Here is a 19417-nt window from a genome sequence, read left to right as displayed (position 1 = left end):
GTCATGCGCAATTACTGTTAAGTAGCAAGAGTTACAGGAGTTCTTTAACGACACCTAACGCTAATCTGTAGTCTCGCCTTAGCTCTGAAGCTCTGTTCGGCGCCTATGTTTTTTTTTTGTCAGGTCGTCGGTCGAGTCAGTCAGTCATTAGCAGCACAAGAGTTAGAGGATCCGCTGGTCTCTTTAAGATCGCAAGTTTGAGAACTTCAGTTACAGTAACGTTAGTACAGGCGAAAGAGCGGTGGATAAGATGAAACTGTGTGTCGGCGTTGTTCAGCAGTTGTTGGCCCTGGGTATGTGGAAATATATGCTACACATATTCGAAGCCATCACCCAGATGATGTAGGCTACCAATCACTGAAACGAGGGGAAAAAAAACTTCCCCTGCGCTTCAGCAGCCTTTGGAAACACATACAAATAGGACCAAAACCTATGGCTTAAATTAAATGATTTCGTAATGACAGAAAGCTATGTAAATCGCGTGGTAATTGCCTTTATGTTGGGGTAACTTGTAACTTCTCACATGAGGAGCTGGTAGTGTTAAGTGCATAGACAGTAAAATAAAGTGACAACGCTAACCAGGCTAATAAACAAACCATGCTACGGTGAGTTAACGTCGAAGGGCAAAGTCACGTGACCTCTAGTTGTAGTCTGTTTATGAAATGAAAGGAGCCATTTCGTTTTTTAAAAGAAGGCTAAATAATGTGATATTTTCACAGTTAGTAGGCTAGCAAATTGTAGACCCTTCCATATACAACTAAACACAGATGTTGAAGGTCTTCCTTACGTGGATTTTTAAAAATCATTATTCTATGTAATTTGCACTTTCAGAAATAAGAGATGCTGTAGGCCTATTTTAAGTTTAATAGCTGATTGTCTTATTTTGTTTACAAGTTACAGATGGAGTCTGCCCGACAAACACGGGACGTCCCCCGGACCTTATGCCGACATTCACGACGTCCCCGATTGGTCCCGAACGTCATGTTCTCTAGCGGACGTTCCGGTGACCTTATTGACGTCCGGAGCAAGTTATCGTTTGGTTATTGCGTGACGTCCGGTGCAGGACTTTCTGGGGACGTCACCGTCAGGTCCCTCGGATGACATTTGCATTTGGTCATTTTAAATACCTTCTAAGGACCCGACAATAACGTTATGTAACCGGGGACATGGGGGGTACGTTTGTCTATTCACACGTGGCAGCGGAGTTGAGAGCGCTCTGGTTACCGCCTGCAGGACGGAGACATCACATCCATGCACGTCTTCACGTTACACGTCTGGGGATGACTAAAGTATCTATCTATCTAGTCTGTTAGTCTCTCTAGCAGTAGCTGCATTAGCCTACCGTAGTCTAAGGCAACATATCATACAATTTATGAAGTTGTGCGTCTATTTGCTCATAGACGCACAACTTCATAAACTGGGAAAAGGGTTGTTAACGTTAAACTCAAAATGTAGGCCTATGTGCTACATAATTCAGACATGCTGAATTATGTAGCACATACATTTTGAGTTTAACGTTAATGTATAACGTTACAAACTAGGGAAGGGATTTTATCAAAATGTTAGCTGATGTGATGCTTGGTGTAACGTTAGCAAAGTCGCTGTTCTTAGCTTCTAGCTTAGCCTACAATGCGCATTTCTTCAGATAACTGTCATTACGTGTTGCATGTAACATGCTCTAAATAGGCAGTGGTTTATTTAACATAGTCACATACTTATTATCTGTTTTATTTTCAGAAACACACACACTGCCGAATTGGGACTGAACCGACTTTTGGAGCTTAATACGATGCAATAAAACTAGAGAAATGTTAAAAACAGACCACGTAGCATTTGTTTAGGGTTGTCTAGCAACAGAAGTGACTACTTAATTTGTAAAGCAAAACGATCTAGCTCTACATTGCAGAAGAATTAAGGATACTGCTTCTTCGTGACTTGTTTAAATATCATTGTAATTTATTTGACGCATGCTCGCGTTTAAAAGTGTCACGCATAGCTGTCCCCGATGTTACAGCAGCTCCTTGTGGAAACAGCAAAGAGTGCACATATCCGATGAGAATTCTGAAGAGGAGCAAGCTCTCTGCCTCACCAGAGCCTTACTGTTTATTAATAAAACAATGATATAGAATAGAAACATCTGGAATCTATTTATTTCATCTTAAAGTTGGCTACAAAGAGCATTCAGAGATAACGATACATTTTTCTTTATCTGCAATGTTCCAGGAAGATAGGCTTACATTTATAGGCTGTCCCTGTTTGATCACAGGTCCAAGAAAACGAGTGGATATAACGTCAATGCATTCTAGTTATGTTTCATGTACTTTATTTCATGTTGAGTTTTGCTTCCCAGCATACATTGCGATTCATTTAGTATTTTTGGCTATTATTAGTTTTTAATATTTTGAAACAATATGGTTTGAACAATTTATCTTAGGCTAGCCTAGGCCTACTCTGATGATGTTTTGAACAATATGCTACGGGATATGGCCATTAAAACGTTGTATTAGTTTATTAAGAGAATGACACCGTAGATGTGAAAGCAGCACATGCTAGCCCGGTATAAATGTCCATGTCTACTCATCATTAGTGTAATGCATTCGGAGGACGTGATTTCATACATGCGTGAAAATATGAGGTGAGTGAAGTTGATTGTGTTGTTGTAGAACAAGTCGTTAATGCATGTTCATGTTCCTTCTCTCCTAGCAACACTGAGACTTACAGGATGTAATAGCCTACCATACTAAATCACGCTTCATGTTTTTTTTTTTTTTTACCATCGCGGAAATATAAACGTTGCGCGCATAACGTCACGGTGACCATTACAGGACGTCCTCTCAAAGTCTCGTGGACGTCTTTTAGACCTCCCAAACAGAGGTCCGCGGGACGTAAAGGGAACCCTACACAATGTCGAGGAGGTGACGTTCGCCAGGGGACCTTTAGCAGACGTCGCCAGGACTTTATTTTGTTTACTGGGTGGGTACTTATTGTAGCCTACTGTTTAGCCTACATCTTACACACTTCAGGCTGTTGCAGATAGCTCAGGGAAGAGACTGTATGACACTAGGTGGTACAGCCTGAGTCGTGCAAAAAAAAAATGCTTTCTGCATTTTTGTTTTGCTTTTCCCTCCATTGTACCAAACTCGTACCGAACCGTGATGTCTGAACCGAGGTATGAACCGAACCGTGACTTCTGTGTACCGTTACATCCCTAATGGCTACAGTAGTCCATTCAACAATAGTACCAGATCTTTCTGGGAAACCACAGGAATAGCACAGGAAGTAACATCACACCAAGGTTCCTCAGCACACTCATGTGCCTGACCCCACCCACACACACCTCCCAGTCAAACAAGAAGGGCACTGATTGGTGCAGCTGCTGGCAACAGGTATGGGTTTCCACGGTGACCGTGAACCTTTAATTAAAATGGACTGCAGTGTCCTTCACGAGGTCAAGTCCTGATTGGACGCCCACCCAGCGGAGGCACTCAGAGGCGCGGGGGGGTAATTTATGTGTCCCTTTTAATGGGGGCAGTAAATCAGATAACATCTGCACCGAGTGTGTGTGTGGGGGGGGTCTTTTATGGGCACCCAGGTCCTCCCTGTGAGGACGCATGTGAATGGACAATGCTGCTGAGAGATTGGGCTTATGGGAAACCTCGAGCCCACAGCAGAAAACACGGAGATCAATCAAGCGCCAAGCACGGACCCACCCCCCCCCCCCCCACACACACACACACACACACACACACACACAGACCCCTAGAACTCTCAGCAGGTCAGAACCCTGGTGTCTCAGTCAGTCTGCTAGTGACCTGAGGGAAGAGGAGACACAACAGTGTGGGGGTTCTCACTGACCCCTAATGCGTCATAACTCACTGCTACCGTGAACCTTTAATGAACACACACACACACACACACACACACACCAGCCCACAGCATTATGCGGTGGCTGTGTGAATCAGTGGTGAAGTAAAATATTCATCAATATTAATTTAGAATTCTCCTTTAAACTTGCTATTTGGGCAGCACTCAGCTGGAGACTGTTTGAAGTTTCCTGATGCTGCCAGTAACCCTTTCAGAGGGGTAGAGAGAGAGGGATAGAAGGAGAGAGAGAGGGATAGAGAGAGAGGGAGGGATAGAGAGATGGTAGAGAGGGATAGAGAGAGAGACAGAGGCAATAAGGACACAGACAGAGAGACAAGGTTTAAAATAAGACTGAAGATAGAGACAGAGAGAGACAACGTTTTACAATCACACAAGTTTAGAGAGGTAGCATCAGAGACAGACAGACAGGTATAGAGAGGTAGCATCAGAGACAGACAGACAGACAGGTATAGAGAGGTAGCATCAGAGGAATAGAGACAGACAGACAGACTGACAGGTATAGAGAGGTAGCATCAGAGGAATAGAGACAGACAGACAGACAGACAGGTATAGAGAGGTAAAATAATAAAGACAGACATAAAGACAGACATTTGTACATGTCATATATTAATATCATATGTAAAAATGTATATAGATATTCTTTTATATCCTGTTTAATCACGTTTTTATGAGCATGGAGGCGCTTGAAGAAGCACTCGGTAATAAATAATGATAGATAGATCGATAGATACTTTATTGATCCCCAGGGGAAATTCAAGATGCAAGGCAACCACAGGGGGAGGAGTTTGCCAGGTAAGGTAAAGTATAGGTCCAATGTAATCCACAAGGAGGGTGAATATGTGTGATATTTGTTCCGCTATAACCGCTAGAATACCCGAGTCTCACCACAAGCATTTCATTGTAACCTACAGTGTAGCAGAACTACTTTTTCTCTGCACTTTTTTTTATTAAAACAGTATTTTATAAATTAACAATTAAAACCATTTAAAAACCCATTAAAACCAATAAGAATTAAAACCCCTTCCCCTTGTTCTCCGTGCCTGCCGTCACTTATGCATACATCTCCCAGAACTGTGCGCTTCTGGTGCCCGCCTCTCTCTGGTTACCTGTGCAGTGACGCGCACAGGGAAGTTTTTTTATGAATGGCCAAGCGGTAGTGGAGAGAGAGAAGTCCATGGCGGTGGATGATACACGGGAGATGTTTTTGTTATTTAAAAGTTTTTGGAGTGATTGCACGTCTTAAAAATAGCCCTGTCTTCACGTCTGAAGATCCCCTAACGGATTTACCCGGACCACGTTGCCTGACACTTCTCAAAAGAGGAGTCCAACGTTGTTTTGACGGAGCTGTATGGAATCTATCGCTTCCAGAGAGGAACAGACAGCGCAGGAACTGGCGGGTTTGAAAGTTTGCCCTTGTCATGACCAAAAATGCCTGCTGTGATTGTTCATTGAAAACCCGGTCTCCCTGTTTCACCTAAAACGCAACCAAATCCCTAACTTCCTCCCCCCGGCCAACCACAACTCTATTTTCCGTTTCTAAACCTTTTTCCTTTTTCTCAATTTTCCCCTTTCACCATTTCTTCGTATTTGTGACTGACTTTGAAAGCGTAAAAGTCTATGCGATGCTGCGCGCTTGCTGGTTGACACATGAATGCAGTGAAATTTCCTTTTCCTTGTTTCGTCGACTTTTGACTGAAACTTATTCTGTTTTCTGTTGCTGAAGTGTTGGGTATTACCAATATTAACGAACATTTAGTGCAAGGCTCTAAATTAACATTGTTTATTTTATTTCTGTTGCATTCACCGTTGGTGGAGATGTGTGCTGTGGGCTCTGGCTGCGCCCTTTATTCTTTCTGGTTGAAGCTTTTTGTTTGAAGAAAACTTGAAATTACCAACAGAACCTTTCTGCTTTTTCCTTGCTCAATACACTGATTACGAACTGATAAGAAATTGCCGAACTTTCGTCTCTTTTCTTTGCATACACGCAACCACGCACATACATTCACACGCACACACAAAAGTAAGCTGCCGTGATTGAAGGCCTTTTTTTCGGCCCGGTTTTAGTCACGTTACAACAGTTGTCCTTGATATATTGTGTGTGTGTGTGCATGCATGTGTGTGCGTGCGTATGTGTGTGTGCGTGCGTGCGTGTGTGTGTGTGCATGTGTGTGTGTATGTGCGTGCGTGCGTGAGTGTGTGCATGCATGTGTGTTTCTGTGTATGAGTGTGTGAGCGTGCGTGTGTATGTGTGTGTGCGTGTGTGTATGTGCATGTGTGTGCGTGCGTGTGTATGTGCATGCATGTGTGTATGTGGAACGGCATTTTGCCTTAGGAGAAATAAAACAAGCAAAAGATGAGACACATAGCAATAAGACAAGTATTATTGCATATTGTCACATAAGAGATATTAGTTTGAGATGCAGGAGAAATACGGGAGATCTCTTATATGTTTGAGTGTAGTCTCACTTACAACTTGTTTCTCCTTAGGGGAAATAATAGAGCAGATGGAGTCACATAAGATATATTAGTTTGAGAAGCAGGAGATATACAGGAGATCTCTTATATGTTTGAGTGTAGTCTCATTTACAACTTGTTTCTCCTTAGGAGAAATAATAGAGCAGATGGAGTCACATAAGAGATATTAGTTTGAGAAGCAGGAGAAATACAGGAGATCTCTTATATGTTTGAGTGTAGTCTCATTTACAACTTGTTTCTCCTTAGGAGAAATAATAGAGCAAATGAGGAGACATTGCAATGAGAAACTGTTTAGAAGTAGGAGTTACAATTGAGATATCAGTTTGAGGGTCAAAAAATAGGGCACTCCAAAGCATTTCAAACTTTTATTTTATAAAACAAAGCAAAACAGTTGTACTTTAACCATGTTAATGCCTTGATATGTTCTTTTTATAATGTGTATTCTTATTTATTTTTTGTGTGTGAGTGTGTATGTGAGTATTATTTTTAAAAGCTGCACAAGCAAATTGCATTGTACGGACCAACTGCACAATGACAATCTATAAGAGACTATCTATAATTCATACAACATGGAGAAATTAACTAATAAACAATAACATAAACAAACTGAACTTGTGTCAAAGTGTGCCATACTGTGTACAATGGTGGATGAAAGCGTGGGCTGGTCAATCTGCGTCTTTTATCCTGGTGGTGGAACCAACCAAAGGGAGGAGGGAGAGAAGAGCAGAAAATAGAACATTGTTAGTTTGTGAGCCACTCAAAAATACAAAGTAAGACATTTGTTTGACCGTCTGCTTTCATAACTGTGGGAATTTTGATACAGCACAAAGATCAGACACACCTTATTAATCACTTAAACACAGAATGGGGGATGTGATAGCTACCACTCACATTTGCTATATGTTTCCCAATTGAAAAACAGATTTTATTGACATATTTGTCAAGCTTAAACAAGTTTGTTGAATTCCCTCACCTCATCTAGTGAGTAAACTGTATTGTCCGGCTAGGATTAACCCCTATCCAGCTTACCGCTAGGCAAAACCTTGTTTTGGTTGGACTAAGCCTATTCAGTGTAAAAAAAAATGGGCATCTGAAAATAGTTTAGTTCAGAGTCCTGATGTCAAAAAAGTAATTTGGGCAATTTTTTTTTGTCATCTGGAAGCTGGCTCCATAGTCAGAACGCATAACAACTAAATGCAGCGTTGCCTTGTTTAGTTCTGATAGTGGGTTTCAACAGGAACATTTCTCCTGTGATCAGTGAGGTTTAAGTGATGAGTATTGCTGGAACATGTTACACATTCTCATTGAAGGGCAAATCTAGTGTAAACTGATTCAAAGCCTTGTTGTTCGAGCTCACCAGGCACTGTCCAAAGGACAAAGAACAATAAAATGTGTCATAACCTAGACAAGTTATGGACAAGAAAATAAAGCTGACTCAATATGGCAAAAAAGCCTTCGGTATCTTCTTTCCATTACAGGGTTTCCCCAGGTTTGACCACCCCAAATAAGACTAGACCTTTTTAAGACCACTTACCTGAAAATTAAGACCTATATCACACCCATTATGCGGTTGTAAAACATCAGATCAAATCCATAATGACAATTAATACAACACTTCCCCATGATGTGCTGTCCTCTCCTTTCGACTGATTATGTTGATTCATTGCTGCCGGTGCGAAAACCCAAAGTATTGTTTGCGCATTTTCCAAGAAATTAGACTAGTGTAGTTGTCACGATACCAAAATTATTGTTTCGATACCGATACCACATCAAGAATAGTGATTTCGATACTTCTTCGATAATTCTTAAAAAATGTATTTGATTTGGGGGCCCAGACCACCATGACATCATCAGTAATATTGAATATAGTGTTATCATTCACACCAGTGGGCATCCTAGATTCTGCTTGACTCTTTCCACACACACAGAAAATTATGGCTTATTTCATGTTTCTATTTCATATACCTTCGAATTCATATAAAGTGTACAGTTAATGTATAGTATTTTTTAATCTGCATAATTACTATTAATCTGCTTAATTGCTAAACATATTTAGTCATTTGAATACTTAATATTTATTTTTAAACTATTACACCTAGGCAAATTTTAATGTGGTGTGTAGGCCTAGGTGTAATTGAGTGCTTGTCACTTTAAGAAATACGTGAGTAATTACTGTAGCCTTCAGTCTCACAGTATTAGGCTAGTGAATAATAGTTGCACATAATGTATAAGGATATGTGGGATGCAATTCATTGTTGTCTGTCATTAGATAAAATAAATGTAAATAAAAAACTATCAAGTTCATAGAAGGGATCATGTTCAATAATGATTTTAGCACTAATGACGAATGACACACACACATGACCTGAGCTAGCAGAATTAGTTAGCAAGGAGCTCTCTCCAGATGTATAAAAGTTTGCGCTGCCTATTTCTAAATGACATTAAACCCAATAGTAGACCTACGTACATCTCATAGCCTAGGTAGGTTAGCAACACAAAGTTGAGAGGTGCAGGTGAGCAAATCAACTTGATATTAGCCTATTATTATGTGTTACCGCAGAATCACTTAAGCTAAACTAGCAGCCATGTCTCGCTGTTTATGGCACGACAGCTGCCCATGTGAGGAGAAAAGACGCACAGCCACAGGCTTGGGGAGGAGGCACTAGAAGCATGCCTTGTGCACACGAACAAGAACACGGTCATTCTTAAAAGTATTGATACTAATAAAATTAGGTATTGTGACAACTGCTAATAGCTATTGTGATACTTTTGTAGTATCGGTGCACCGTGCAACACTAAATTAGATGATCTCTGATGTTATGCAAACCCCTGTTGAATTTTCACATTGTTGTTGTTTTTTCCCCCATTTCACCTTGCTTGCAGGCTAGTATAATTAAAATTTCAGACCTTCGTTTAAAAAATTAAGACTTCGGCAACAGAATTTAAGACTTTTTCAGACCTTAATTAAGGAACATGACATTTAAGACCGTTTAAAGACTTTTAAGACCCCGCGGCTACCCTGCATTAGGTCAGGAATACCAAAAGTACTTCTATACTGGCTATACTTCCCTGTCCATAACTCAGAATTGGCTGTGCCACATTTTCTTTTTCCTATGAACAGCAGTGATTTCCAACAAGAGCTATGGATCAATTCATACCGGATTTGTCCTTTAAGTGATTTGTAAACAAGTAGGAGTTCTTTAGGGTCAATCCGGTAAATCAAAGACAATGACTCAATATTACATCTAAATTAGCCCAAAACATTTAGCTCTGATCACTCAAGAGACACTGACAATTGTCAAGAACAAAAACAAAATGCAGAAAATACAGTATACACCATACAACAAATATTGTTGGTGAGTTAATCATTTTGGCCATGTCTTTTTTTTTTTTCACTTTTGATGTATGTTCAGCCCATCTGTAAAATATCTTCATAAAACCTAGTGGAAACGTGTTGCTTTCTGTTGTAATTCCCAAGTTAACCTTACACAAGGTTACACATCCTTGTGTACACATCCCTACGCAAAGAATGGTAAAAAATGAAGTTGTTACAAGCTGTGGCCAATGTTCCACTTACCATTGTGTGACAGTCTACATGAACTATTTATTGGTGTAGGGGTCGACCGCAGCAACGCTACTTCCTAGTTTACCTGGGTTACAAGAATGCCCTTTCACTCCTGTTACAATATGCTGTAATTTATAGCAGGTTAAACAAAAGTGAGAACATATCGTGGGGAAAAATATACTTACCATTTTGGTACGCTGTTTGTTCAGCAATTTGATCTGATGGTCAAGCGTAGTCTTCCAATTTTTTAAGAAGCTGCCAGCCTCTTTTCAGTGGCATTGAGCTGGAACCAGTTTAAACCAGTGGCAATAACGTTAGCTTCGTCATCTTGACTGACATCCCAAAGACATTTTAAAATTCCGTGCATTTTGGCTACAGTATGGCTTAACACCATTCAAAACATACAGACTAAAGCTGTATAAGGCAAAGTAAGCTAGCAACGTTAAATTGTCTAACGTTAGCTTTATATACAAGCGGCACAGCCAGTGATGTAACTTACAAGTAGCTAACATTAACTAGCTAGCTAAATTTATGAGCTGCTTCGTCAGGTTGTTCAATGATATATTGAGTCTAAAAATATGCAAGAACGTTAGCAAATTACCAAAATGTTAATGTACCTTCTCTGGGTTTTCGTGGTGGCACAATCCTTCATACCCACACAACGTTTCACTTGGTTTCACTGGGCGCCAAATCTAGACTGCATTTTCTGGTAGCAGCTAGGAGTCTTCTGCACACGAGTTTGTCACGTCTGACCATCATAGACCTCTGGAGTCTAACTTGATTTCTCTAACTTGCTAACAAGTCGCAAGTTAGCTCTGGGGTAGCAAAAATCTAATTGTGCCGCCTTCACGTAACATTATAATATCTACTCGAAGGTTGAAGACCAAAGTGCGTTCAGGAAAACGTCTGCATCTCCCAATTCGTCGTCTCCCTGGCCTGCTCGAGAATTTAACAGGTGATCTCCTTATATGGGCTCTTTGCCTCCTCTCGTGCGGCTCGCGACTGCTCAACTGATGTTCTCACTTCTCCTTGGATTCATAGTTTTTTATTCTTTGAAATAGCCTATTTTTCTAGTAAATGAAAATGCTTTTCATAAGTTGATAGTACTGGCAATAGGAGGCTGCAATGTTTAAATTAAAATAATTTTACTGTCGTGTTATGGATATAAATCTAGCCCATAAAGAAGCAGAAACGTTTGTTTCTTTAGCCAGGTGTAATGCTACTGTTGCAATCAGGAAAACCCTGATGCTAAGAGTAAACAGAAAGAGGAACACGGACATTCAAAGGGAGGATTAATCTTTTTTTGTAGGCTAGCATAACCCTTCTGGTTGATATGTCAACATAACCAAAATAACACCGTTAAAAACGTGTTTAACACGTTAGTTTGGCACTTGGTATAGGCTACCAGACTTAACTGATGCATAAAGCTTCAAACCTGAACATTTCCCAAAGGCACTGACCTTTCCAAGTACAAGGTAAAGGTAGGGTACATAGACGTCAGTCAGAGAAGCAGACACTCAACGGAACATTTGACGGTCACATTGGCATCTTATCAGTTGTTACATCGGAGCATTTCTCATGGTAATAAGTCATTCAGAGATGGGGAATTTGTGATGTGTGTCAGATATCTTTGCGGCTCTTTTGAGTTGTGTTGAAATTTTTTTTGGCTCTTCATGCTGGACTGGTTGGCCACCCCTGGCATAGATGGTAGCTTTTTTGTAGGCGAACTTCAGAGGTCTGTCAGAGCATCGTCATGTGTGGTGGTCACATCACATGGTTAGGCCTACTGTTTGCAAATGTGAACTTGAAAATATGTGCAATTAAAACAAATAAGCCAATGAAAATCATTTAAGAATTGTTGTACAACAGCTAGAGCTCTTACAGATCAGACTAATTTATAAAACAAATAGGTCTGGATGAGCATTACATGAGTTTACTTAGAGAGCTCTCTGATGGATAAGCCTGAGTAAAATATGAGATATAGCCTAAATTGTGCAAATCTGAGTATTGTATAAGCCTTTGCTGAGATCTCTTTTGTAAATCAAAAAAGGACTAAACTGAGATAACTAGAATGAGAACGGTTCAAGCTTGTGAAGAGATCTCTTTTACAGAACTGATGGAGCCTAATCTGAGATTTACCAAAACGATCTGAAATGAGAATTGCATGAGTTTACAGAGAGAGCTCTCTGGTGGATCAGCCTGAGTAAAATATGAGATGTATAAATTAAACACTGAGCATTGTTTAAAATATTGATGAGATCTCATTTGTAAATTAAAGGGAGTCTACACTGAGATAACTTAACTCTTTTGCTCCAGAGACAAACCTGAGAAGCGGGAGACAAAAGCAATAATCTCATTTTTATATCACTGTGATCTCATTATTGTCTAGGAGAAACAATTGAGAAAGAGAGGAGCTCTCATTTTAACATTTTCTTTCCTCTGGGACACGTACATGCCCCCTTTTAGGGGAAAGATGACTGTTTGGATATAATGGAAATCTATGGAGCTGCATGGAAGTGGGGAGCTTATATTATACTTACTAAATCTTTAAACATATGTGAAAAAAATGCACAAAATAAGGTTGGTGTAAGAGTTATCTGTGTGTTTATGTGATTAATGTGACCATTATGTTCCTATTTTTGCTCTTTCCAGTTTACTAACAGGAGTGTCATGAATGTAGGCACAGTCAAACTGCCCGTGGCTGACTATAACTATGTTTGGCAAGCTTAACTTTACATGTCATAACATCAACTAAACATAAGTCACACCTTAATTCTATTACTTGTAATACGAACGTATTTCCTACAAATAGGTGAGATAATTGGCTATGTTATACTGAAGTTCCACAGTTAGCTAGCTAGCAAGCTAACCGTTTTACATTAGATATTATGATAAGTGTTAGCTACGGGCTAAATTTGTCCTCAACATTGGGGTATTGGAAACAAATTAAGTTGGCAATGTACATAGGTTCGACATGAGTCAGTTATATATATGTGGTGTGTGTGTGTGTGTGTGTGTGTGTGGGCACAGGGCATTCATCAATACTACAGACCACTGCAAAATGAATGAAAAAACGATGAGATGAGAGGTGTTGCATCGGTTGTGAAGACACAGCTGTGCACAGTTTCACACGGGTCATCATTGCCCTTGGACATTTTCAGCTGGTTTGGAAATTTAACATAATTTTTTCCCTTTTTAAATTTGTATTCTTTTTTTTTAACTTTTATTTGTTTAATTGTCTATCTTGGTGTCACAGGTACGCTGGCGACTATGCTGCTCCTTCCAGCATCTTTGTTTTTTAAGCGACCTTGGGTGTCTTGAAAGGCGCTTTATAAATAAAATGTATTATTATTATTATTTATTATTACTACTAGCTGTCTTTCCCATTGGAATCAATGATATAATGCTAACTTGTTTTCCCATTGGAATCAATGATATAATGCTAATGCTAACTTGTTTTCCCACTGGAATCAATGATATAACTGTTACAATATGCGCTGTTAGTACGTATAGAGTACCGTAGCCATGACGATGCGCTGTTAGTACGTATAGAGTACCGTAGCCATGACGATGCGCTGTTAGTACGTATAGAGTACTGTAGCCATGACGATGCGTTGTCAAGGCAGCAATTTCACTGGATCTAAACAAATCAATCTAACCATAGTAATCACCATAGCGGTGGCTTTCTTAATCTATTTCAATAATTTTGCAACGTTTCCAAGGCATTAGTATATTTTTTTACACAGTAGGAATCACATACTACAACATATATTCATACCAACACGATCAAATTCGTGACCACAGAGTTTTATTTTAGCATGGGTTTCCTCCGTAAAAGAGATCTGCATGTAACTTCACAGCATGCAGTTAAAATCCTTAAATTCGGACATGTCTTGTTTTTTTTTTTTTTGAGGCAAAAAACGTCTTAATAGCCACCAGTCTTTGATAAGATGTGAAATATCCACTGGAATTTTGTTTCTTTCTATTACACCAGCCAGGGAATCCGTGTTATGTGGCTACGCTGCTGCCTAGCGATACCACACACACACACACACACACACACACACAGATACCACACACATACACACACACACAGATACCACACACACACACACATGTGGCTACGCTGCTGCCTAGCGATACCACACACATACACACACACACACACACACACATGTGGCTATGCTGCTGCCTAGAGATACCACACACACACACAAACAGAGATACCACACACACACACACATGTGGCGACGCTGCTGCCTAGAGTTACCACACACACACACACAGATACCACACACACACATATGTGGCTATGCTGCTGCCTAGAGATACCACACACACACACACACACACACAGATACCACACACACACACACATGTGGCGACGCTGCTGCCTAGAGATACCACACACACACACACATGTGGCTACGCTGCTGCCAAGAAATACCACACACACACACACACACATGTGGCGACGCTGCTGCCTAGAGATACCACACACACACACACAGACACCACACACACACAGATACCACACACACACACACAGATACCACACACACACATGTGGCTACGCTGCTGCCTAGAGATACCACACACACACACAGATACCACACACACAGATACCACACACACACACACACACACGGCTAAGCTGCTGCCTAGCAGGTAAAACATGTTTAAATGGCTATTGCCTACATTTAAAACTATTGATTAGCTAGATGCTACATGTCTACATTCAATGCTATGACGCCACTTTGAAAGTTTGTTTAGATTCAGTGACACTGCCGTCATGGAAAGGGAACGTCACACTTTGCGTACTCTACAATGTTTTTGTTTTAACTGGTTCAGTAATATTACTGTAATTTAAGGGAACCCAAAATTCAATGAAAATTAGTGTATGGTTTTGCAGATTTGGTGTGGTGTTATGGTGTTGGAAAGACATGTTTAGAAAATTGTTTGGCAAGCAAACATTTAGTGTGTAAGCAGTTGAAAAATGCTGTTTCTGTTTGAAACTAACAGACTGGGGAAAAAAATCGATTTTACACTCTTCACTTGGCATCATTGGTAAACCCAGAAGCATTAATATTCGGCAAATTCAATTCAAAACTCTAGATCTGTAGAATGTAAAATGCAAATGTGTAAATAATGTACACTGTTAAGGGTGCATGTGCACACACACACACATACACACTCACATACATACACACACACACACACACACACAGACATACACACTCACACATATATACACACACACACACACACACTCACACACATACACATATATATACACACACAGGCTAATGATAACACTGCAATTTCTCTCTTGTTATCCTCTGACCCTGGGTTAGTCCAGTGCACAGTTCAGACAGGTCCACCACACACACACACACAGATACCCAGACATCCCAACCTGCAAAAAGCCATTTCAGGGAGGTGCCATTTCAGGGAGGTACCCCCCCCCCCCCCCCCCCCCAAATAAATAAATAAATAATTTAGCCTTCTTAGATACTGAAATAGTGATGAATAGCCCATGTTTGTTAATTATTTGTCTCACTCAACACACCAAACATTATTTGTCTTACTCAACACACCAAATAAGGAAGGCCTATAGTTAGAAATTGTGATAATAAAATATGTAGATTTTGGTAGTTTGGTCTTTATGTAGCCTTGGCAAATAGCCATCTAGTAGGCTAGTCCTGAATAATATGCACATGAAATGACACTTGTTAAACTCACCTCAATATGTCTTTTGCAATTATTTAACAATGCTAAAGTCACTGTTACAAACAGTGCAGCATGCAAGACTATCGTTATTTTGAACTCTTAGACAAGGGTACACTTTTGTGTAGTCTGATGTGAAATGGGTCTTAAATGTTTCTTTTTGGGGGGCACTCTGTCCCTGCCATGACGCTCCTGTTCCTTCTGAACTGAACTGAAACAGGCCAATCAGGATGCTCTCGGTCTTGAACAGGCACACAGCTACCTCTCTCTTTCTCTCTCTTTCTTTCTCTCCAACCCCGTTGTGTGCGCGCTACACTCAGATGCACACACGATTTGAAGTTTCGGTCTCGTGTGCGCACTCTTGCTCGCTCGCTCTAGATTACGGGAGATTTTATCTAATTTGGGGGCATCATCAGCCGTTATCAAAATACGGGAGACTTGGGATGTCTGGATACCACACAAACACACACACACAGATACCACGGAAGAACCGACCAGTCCATTTCTCTGAGTGGCTAACATCTCGGGGCTTAAAGGCACCGCAGGTGGACTAGCTGATCTACTGCCTGGACTCTGGATCAGTATGGAGAGTGCTCGTCCCTGAACCATTCAAAGCACCGAAATCAGATATTGACTGGGATTTTAAAAAAAAGTGTATGAGAGGTAAAATCAAGAGAGTCTTAGATCATACAGTCTTGCAGTAATGAACTTTTGCTGAAGTAGCAAAAGTAGCAACACTGCCATCCGTCTCACACACACTCATAATCATTCCGCCTCCTCCCAGCCGCTAAGCAGGACGCTGAAAGCCCGATGCACTTAGTAACGATGTCCTCTGATTTTAGCTTTAGATTTTAGATTTCGTTGTTTATGGAACTGATACGTTCAAAACTCGCACAACAACATCTGTCTAACTCCAGAGACTTTTAGACGCTCACCAAGCCCTTAATCTATACTGCAAATGCGTGCGCATTTCCGATATTCTTCTAAACCGTTCGGTAGACCCTTAATTCTACACCTGACGACGTCTGAAATGGGTGTAAAAACCCATAAAATCGTCAACCAAACTGATCAACGCCCGGTTTTCGGGCTATGAGCTTGCAAGTTTCAAATTGCGCGTAACAAGTAATTGGTTTATCGTTCATACATATGATCAGTATGGTCTGCATCACTGCCGTGACATCAGAGACAAATGGTATCACGCAGGCTCTCTGAAGGGAACTTACTTGGTAAACGAGCGAAAGTCCACCCTGTCCCTCTGTTGGCACGATGCTGGATCTTCGTCTCGAACCACGTTTAAAAAGCACAGCAGAAGGTATTCTCTACCAGTGCACGCGAAGATTCCAGTGTTGCTTCACCATCCGTTGTGCAAGCGTCTCGCGCCTTGTCGTGGAGAGTTTCGCGTCAGAGGACCCAGCGGAGCGCAAAGAGGAGCTCGAGCTAATCTGACATGAGGTGGGCGGGGCCACAAACCCACGCAGAACAGCGAATTAGCGCTGTCGAGATCCAGGTTGTATAGTGATTACAGTTGTTGCCTATTGCTTACACACTTTTTGCAGAATTTGTCTCATTATGTCAAAGCACAGAAGCCAAATAAGACATAGCACTTGGAGATAAACAACTCACATCTATAACAAAATGAAACCCTGCAATACAAATTTAGCAATCCTTTCTGAAAATGTAATTCTTGCAAAAAAATGATAGACATATTCACCATTTGAATTACTCTTTCAAATCAGCAGCAAAACACTAGTGTGCTTTACACCAAACACTAGTGTGCTTTACACCCAACACTAGTGTGCTTTATACCAAACACTGCGATAGCAACACTAGTGAGCTTTACACCAAACACTAGTGTGCTTATCAGGCGCGTAGCAAGCGTGGGGGATGTGGGTGTTATAACGTACACACTTTTGCTGGAACACGATTCTATCCCCCACACTTTTTGTCAGATTAAAATGAAAATAAAATATGGAAATAAACGCTTCCGTAAAGAGTTGGAACCGTATCTACCGCAAACACAGACACAAATAGGTCTGTTGATTTGATTGAACGGTCATCCAGCCAATCACATCAAAGTTAGCCAGTGAAGAACCAGCGCCGCTCTGATCAAATTCAAAGTGTGCGTCTTTCAAGGCTGTGCTGCTGCTTGGCTCTGCATTATAACGTCTGCAGTGAGCAGATTTCAGGTAGAATTGAAATGATAATTGTTACCGCATTATGTTTAGTAAACCAAAATTCACTGTCTGACTGACAGTTTTTGTCACAATGTAGAAATGCAGGGAGTCAAAGTGAAAGCGGGGGTGCGCGCACCAAGGCACTTGTTGTTTCTGCAGAAAGACCTTTGGCTACTGTTCTCAGAGAATTATGCTTTCTCTGTCTATGATCTGCAGCTTTTCTCAAATTATGGGCCTCCTCAACAAGTAACTTACTCGTCCACGTAGCCGCAAAATTAAGTTATGCCAGGTGCTTCACACGTCTGATCATTTGCAGCAAGATTGAATTGTATGGGACCGCGGAATGAAAAAAAAATAAACTAGGCTAAATGTTTCCCGAATCAGAAATAGGCCTACTTTTTAATTTGGTGTCATCAAGACATAGCCCAGTCAGCACACATACGTCTCCAAGACACTTGGAAAATATCTGAACAGCTTAATTACATCGTGTTCCATTTAGAACGTTTTATTTGATCTGATCAAACGTCGGCGGCATTTCACTGTCAATGTGTGTCGTAGTGCTACATCTGCTGGAGATCTTAATGTCTTAAATACGATTGCTTTCCATTTAAAACATCTTATTTTGATCTTACAAACGGCGGCGTCAAGACACATTTGAGTTCTACATCTGAGAACTAAGATTTCCAGCATGTAGAACTCAAATAGAACGCTTATGAGCGCTCATGCAATGTGTGCGTCCCTGCAACAAGTGAAACTGGAGGTAAGGTGGACTAGAAGCAACAATAGTTTAAACTACGTAGCCTAGCTTCCTGTAACCATCAATGGAAAAAGCATAGAAACTGCAAATCATAATCTTTAAATTTACATTAATTAAGCTGGCTATATGCAACACTATTTATTTATATTCCCTTTGCATATGTTAGGGTAGACTTCAAACGTTTTTGAATTTGAGCTTACAGTTCTGTCACTATTCTGTGTCCGTGATACCTCGAAATTAGGCTGCTGTCGGCAATTTATTTTAGCCTGCTAACCCATATGCACAAAACATAATTTCTGAAATGATTTCTAGATTTATAACATGAGATATGTCTCCATGTAGGGTAGTGTCAAATAGTGAAGTGATAGCAGGTAGATCATGTAGGCCTACATGTCACATGAGCCACACATATGAGGGGCGTTGCTTCTTCTGTCCCCCCAAAACTGCATTAAAATGGTGTGTTTAGCAATCAGAATTTCAAAAATATTTCTGGGGAGAAACTCCCGGACACCAATATAGTCCGCACCCCTCTCAGAAAATACTTACAACGTCCCTGTAGGGAGTTATTTATAATTTGGCCAGATTGTTTCATTTTCCTATCCCACAACCCCCACATTTTTAAAAAGCTTGATACGCCTCTGTGTGCTTTATACCCAACACTAGTGTGCTTTATACCAAACACTGCGATAGCAACACTAGTGTGCTTTACACCAAACACTGCGATCTTTACTATATGTATTGTCATTTCCTTAGACAGTCTTTTGTGAAACTCAAGAATAGAAATGCTCCATTAATCAGCTTACAGTGTTTTTATGATTACAACCATATATATTC

General features: G+C 40.6%; 1 protein-coding gene across 1 annotated transcript in view; it reads right to left on the bottom strand.

The window, feature by feature from the left end:
- LOC121707572 (caM kinase-like vesicle-associated protein) overlaps positions 1-17038 on the bottom strand; it is an 88884-nt gene extending 71846 nt beyond the window's left edge. The window contains exon 1 of the mRNA XM_042090224.1: positions 16876-17038. The gene's annotated coding sequence lies outside the window, so the exon portion shown is untranslated. The remainder of the gene's footprint in view (positions 1-16875) is intronic.
- Positions 17039-19417: the final 2379 nt, after the last annotated feature.

Source organism: Alosa sapidissima, chromosome 4, assembly GCF_018492685.1.
Source record: "Alosa sapidissima isolate fAloSap1 chromosome 4, fAloSap1.pri, whole genome shotgun sequence".
Taxonomy (NCBI): Eukaryota; Metazoa; Chordata; class Actinopteri; order Clupeiformes; family Clupeidae; genus Alosa; species Alosa sapidissima.
Note: the sequence above shows the minus strand (reverse complement) of the source record. Positions and strands in the feature narration are given on the sequence as shown.